We start from the raw sequence: 6,000 nt of genomic DNA on the forward strand, positions 1-6,000 counted from the left end.
ACCCTCTCTCCCCTAGAAATAAACAGATTTAAAAAAAAAAAAACTATTTAAAAAAAATCTATTCAAGGGGAGTCGGGCTGTAGCGCAGCGGGTTAAGTGCAGGTGGCGCAAAGCACAAGGACCGGCATAAGGATCCCGGTTCGAACCCCGGCTCCCCACCTGCAGGGGAGCCGCTTCACAGGCGGTGAAGCAGGTCTGCAGGTGTCTATCTTTCTCTCCTCCTCTCTGTCTTCCCCTCCTCTCTCCATTTCTCTCTGTCCTATCCAACAACGACAACAACAATAATAACTACAACAATAAAACAACAACGGCAACAAAAGGGAATAAATAAATAAAATAAAAAAATTAAAAAAAAAATCTATTCAAAGTTTAAAGAATCATGTAATAAAGAGGTTATATTTAGAAAACTGGAAGAACACATACTATGAATGTTTGAACTTGCTTAATTAATTTTGATGCTGGGTCAATTAGATAACTACCTCAGGTGCAATGGTACTGAGATTCTATTAACCTTATTCTCATTATAGATAAGACAAATGTTCTTTATAGATTGAGGTTTTCACAATTTACTCACCTTTTGTTCAGTACTTGGTGATCTATTCTTTTGGGCTTCAATATTAAAAAGAAAGTTTCAGTCCTAGATATAATCATGTTTCAAATAAATTGTCTTTCCTTCTCACACTTTACAAACAGCATGTATGAGAAAGCCAACCTCCCTGGGATGCGTACAGGCCTCCAAAGCAGAAGCACTGTTGTATGTCAGGAAAGAGCTGCTTATCTTGGGTCTGAATAGTATAGACAGTTAAAGTCCATGGTTTAGAACTTGTCAAGCACCATAAGATAACCAAATTTAAATCATTCATCTCTGAGAAACAGAAACACATTAGTAGAGAACTTTTTAAACAAATTATCATAAGGCTAAAATAATGTTAACATCCCATACCAAAAGAGAGAGAGGCAAAAGGAAAGAAAGTAAAATTCTGAATTTTAGTGAAAAGTCTTCTAGTAAATATTTAGTTGTATGAAGGTCTGACAAAAATAGTTAAAATATAGCTTGGTAGATACCATGATGGTTATGCAAAAGGACCTTCATGCCTGAGGCTTTGAGGTCCTTGGTTAACTTCCCAGCATACTCATAAGCCAAAATCAACCAGTTTTCTAGTCTTATGGTCTTTCTTTCTCCCTGTATCTCTCTCATTAAAATAAAAAAGAAAATAGTTAAAAACAAATATTCAATCAAAGTGGTGCATTGACAAGTAACTATAAATAATATAATGACCTCTTAAGAGACACATTTAAACAAAAATGATAGAGTATTCAGTATTATAATATGAATCTGAAGGAGAGACTCTAATGATTTTAAATGTATAAAATATTTTATAATATTGATAAGATTAAAATATAATTTAATTTTATTATTCATACAAGTACTGCAGAGTAAAAATTATTAACAAAATTATTTCTTAAAATTAATTCTTTAAGTTCTCCTTTTCTGCAAAGTGAGATGCCAAATTATTTCTTTTATAGCTTTAGAAATTCAAATTCAAATGAGCATTCTATAAGCTAATTGTCAAAATATAAAGAATAATGGAGACAAGGAGATAAAATTAAAAACATTTTCAGAAGGACTATTTCTTTTGTTTTTAGTTTTTTATTAATTATTTAATAATTATTTACAAGATAGTAAGATGATAGGGGTATAATTTCACATATATCCCACCACCAGAATTCTGTGATAAGCTCCTCTACTGAAAACATTCCTATTCTTTTTTAAATTATTTTAAAATTATCTTTATTTATTGGATACAGCCAGTCAGAAATCAAGAGGGTAAGAGGAGATGGAGAGGGGGAGAGTTAGAGACACTTTAAGCCCTGCATCAATTTTCCTGAAGCTTTCCCCCTGCAGGTGGGGACCAGGGGCTTAAACCTGGGTCCTTGTGCATTGTAACATGTGCGTTTAATCAGGTGCATTATCACCTGGCCCCAAAACTTCCTTGTTCTTTATCTCCCTGGGATTGTGTACCAAAATTCTTTTGGATTGAGGCAGAAAGTAGAATGTCTGTCTTTGTAATTGCTTCTCCACTGGACAAGAATGTTGGCAGGTCAGTCCATAACCCCAGCCTGTTGCTATCTTTCCCTAGTGGGATAAAGACTCTGGAAAGGTGAGACTTTTCAGGACACATTGGTGAGGTTGTCTTCCCAGGGAAGTCAGGATGGCATCATAGTAGCATCTGCAACTTGGTGGCTAAACAGTGGTAAAATAGAAAGCAGAACAAATTGTTTAATAAACAGGAACCCAAAGATAAGAATAGAACAGATGAAGTTAGGGGTCTTCAAGTGGGAAAAAGCTACAAAGTCTATTTTAGGTATATTCCAAGGGGCCCATGACTTTAATATTTTTTGCCTGAGTTTGATAACTAACATGCAGGTGGACTAAAAATATTGTCTGGGGAGTTGGTTTCGGAGTAGAGAATAGGTGTAGAAAGCTGGATTAGTGTAGAGAGTAGTTGCCAAATATGAGGAATGTATATAAATAGCATTAACTAGTTACCCCATCAATCTGACATAGGGCCCATATATATTCCTATTTAATATAGGAGCCCTTGTAGCTCCTGTTAATCTGAGCTCACAGACCATGGTCACAGTTGGAATCATTCTAGGCTGCACTCATTTCAGGACTAGTCCTCAAGTATCAGAGTAGGCTGACCCAGTTTCCCTTTGGAGAGTGGGGTAGTCCCTACCATTGCTACTTTATAATGAGGGCAAGGTCCTAGAGAGGCCCACGAGGGCTTATAATGACATCTCTGTTGGAAGTGACCAGTGATGGTGAAAAGAAAGATCAGTTAGAAATCTAGGTTCACCATATCTATGTGGGAATCCATGGATTTTGTGACTAGAACTCCAGATGATGAGGTGACCTAGTACTGACCAAAAAGGCCATCATTAATGTGAGACAGTCTCTTGCCCTTATTCAGCTTTTGCCTCTGCTGACTTCGACTAAATCAATGTAACCAGTGCCACCATGCCACCTTTCACTTCAGACTGTATCCAGAGATACCAAACCTGAGATGTCAACCTTACAACTCCAATAATCTGGTGAGATCTTTCTTTGCACACCCTAACAAAGTTACAGACCTTAGATATAGGCCAGGGACTAGGGAACAGAGTACATGTAGACTTGAATCCATAAATTAGGGGAAATCATATACCTCAAAGTAAAAGTGTTCAATAGTCTGCTGTGATTATACCTAGACTTAGTAAACTTAGCAACCAAGTAGAAAGACCTAAAGAAGACACCATAAAGTGTTTAATCAAATATTTATTAATAATCCTAGACATCCTTCTTTCCTTCCCCCTACTTCACTTTAACTATTCAATTAACTACACAAAAGACAGACAGTAAGATGTATCTCTTAATCTTTTCTGACAGCAACAGCATTATTGTCATTCCTTTGATAACCTTTAGAAGTAAGGCTGTATATAGTCAACCAAGAAATATACTGACAAAAGTATATACACATATCAATCAAAAGACGGTTACTGCCCCTTATTATTATAACCTGTTATAATCCTCAAACTATTAAAATGCAGTAAAATTTAAGGTTAACTTAGGTCCCACTTAAACTCTAGGTTTATTCCCTCCCTAACTTGAGGCCAAACTTCATAAACCCAATACCTGTCTAGATACAAGAAACAACACCTAAAAGCATTTAATTTGTTTTTTTTCCTCCAGTGATATCTCTGGGGCTCAGTGCCTGTACTATAAATCTACAGCTCCTAGAGAACATTCTTTCCTTTTTGTTGGATAGACAGGAGAGAAATTGTGAGGGGAGGGGAAGATAAGGGAGAGAAAGATAGATACCTGAAGACCTGCTTCACCACTTGTGAAGCAACACCCTCCCCACAGGTGAGAAGCTGGTGGGGTGAGGGGGAAGGGGTGGAGGCTTGAACCAGGAAACTTGAATAAGCTCTTGCACTTCATACTATGTGTGCTTAACCCAGTGTGCTACCACCCAACCCCCAAATGATTAAAATCATTACTTATTTTCATTTAGCTTCTCACTTCATTAAAGAACACCAGGCTTATACTATTTTTCATTTGAATACAATTGAAGCTAAGAGGTGTAATGCATTCTAGTCTAATGAATCTCATATTGAAATATCTCATTTATGCTACACATTATCAATCATTTGCCATGATTGATATCAACTCATTGAATATCATTGAATCAACTTATTGGATATCATTTACAACATTTAAGGGGGAAAAGTGTCTAAGTGTAGAATTGTGTGTATTGAATCATTTCTTACTGGAAAGAAAATTTCATCAAGTAAATGTGCTTCCAGGTTTGCCTGCATACTAGCAGAAAGAAATGCCAAGGTTTTTGCTTTCATAACAAAAATTCAAAATGCTGTTTAGCAACACCTTAATGAAATCACCCATAATGATTATGAAGCACATGTTAAGGTTTTCCTTAATACTGACAGTGCAGTAATGCTTGCCAAAAATGTATGACTTAAAAATTATATGATAGAAATATAGATGAGGGAAAAGCAAACATGAATATATCAAACCTTTTCACATTAGTCACAGCAGATTCTGAACCTCAAGCAGCCAGATGTAGAAGATGCATACACTATCACCTCTCAAGCCTTCCAGTGAGCATGATTCCTTCACAATTCAGGCAAGTGCAACTACTTATTATTTCTATTTTTAGACAGATCATGTTTATTACAATACTCTTGCTTTTGTTATATGCTAGTGTAATTAGCAGTGTTTGTTTATTTGGTATAATTGATATGTTATTTTCTGTTCTTAGAATGATCAGAATTTCCCATATAAATTAGTGGCATTACATTATACCACTTTAACTTTATGAAAGTTTCCACAGAAGCAGAACCTTCCACTTTTAGATAGTGGGAAAATTTGTATCATTAATCCTAGAAGTATAAAATAGAGATACAGAGGATTAATAAGGTAGTGGGTAGGAACTGAGAAATGTGGAGATATTCTTAGAAGCCTAATATTTTCTCAATAGAGGAAGGGGTTATAGATGTTATTTATGGAAAACAAAGACTGATAATTTAAATATATCTTTTGAAGATGGCAGAATAGAAATGTAGCAGATCATATACATGGGAAATTTTATTTTTTTTCATAAGGACATATTAACATAGAATGTTATATAGAATGTCTATATTTATTGTATTAAGGAATATTATTTGCCTCTGAAGAAACAGAGTTGTAAGTGGGCTGAGGGGATCACTTTTTAAATTAATTTTATTTAATTTATTTTTTTCCATGGGGATTACTGCAGAAGCTCAGTGTGTATTGGATGACCACACTGTTCCTGGCGGCCATTAGTTTTCTTTTATTTGGTAGAACAAAGAGATTGAGAGAGGAGGGTGAGGGAGAGAGGGAGAGAGAAAAGAGGTCTGCAGATCTGCTTCAATGCTTGTGAAGCTTTCCTCTGTAAGTGGTAATCTGGACCTCGAACCCAGGTCCTTGCTCATGGCAATGTGTGCTTTCAACCAGGTGTGCCACCATCCAGTCCCCATTAATTCTTATTTTCACTGTCATATAATTTATATATACTGTTTGATTTCTTAAAAAAAAAAACAATGAGAGTATTTTTGATAGAAAAGAGTGTAAAATTAAAGGAAATAAAACACTATGGTGAAAGAGGTTTTTCCAAAAATAAAACAAAGAACATGTAGTTCCTTTCTTTCACTAACAAGTATTAACTCATTTTATTTGTTCAATTTTTGCATGTTTCAAATGCATCAACCTCATTTCATGAAAAGCAATACCATTTTGTCTCTTATCTCTGAGATTTTGCAGTGAGCAGATGGATTTTTTTCATCTGGAAAAGTAATATTTATCCAACAACAACAAAAATAAAATCATCGTTTCCCTGTCCTGATTTTAAGAATTTTATATTATATTTTTTTAGTGTTTATTGAGTTTTTTTTTTAGCACTTACATAAGAGATGGGGAAC

This window comes from Erinaceus europaeus, chromosome 8, assembly GCF_950295315.1.
Source record: "Erinaceus europaeus chromosome 8, mEriEur2.1, whole genome shotgun sequence".
NCBI lineage: Eukaryota > Metazoa > Chordata > Mammalia > Eulipotyphla > Erinaceidae > Erinaceus > Erinaceus europaeus.